Source organism: Sinocyclocheilus anshuiensis, unplaced genomic scaffold (assembly GCF_001515605.1).
Source record: "Sinocyclocheilus anshuiensis isolate Anshui unplaced genomic scaffold, SAMN03320099.WGS_v1.1 scaffold793, whole genome shotgun sequence".
NCBI lineage: Eukaryota > Metazoa > Chordata > Actinopteri > Cypriniformes > Cyprinidae > Sinocyclocheilus > Sinocyclocheilus anshuiensis.
This window is the reverse complement of record NW_015540869.1, coordinates 83075-83286: the sequence shown is the minus strand read 5'-3', so window position 1 is coordinate 83286 and position 212 is coordinate 83075.

Genomic DNA, 212 nt, shown 5'->3' with positions numbered 1-212 from the left:
TAAGGGGCCCTCGTGACACTCTGAAGAGCAGCCCATAGATGGAAATGGTGCATCCCAAAACGATATGTTTGAGAAGTCATCAACTCGATCTAAGGCTTTATAATGCTGGAGTGGCTAGCAGTAAATCTCTAGCTGAGGGAGCAAACACCCAGCTCTCAATCGAGAGGGGGCTCGACCTACAGCATGTTCCAATGCTGGAACGGCTAGCAGTA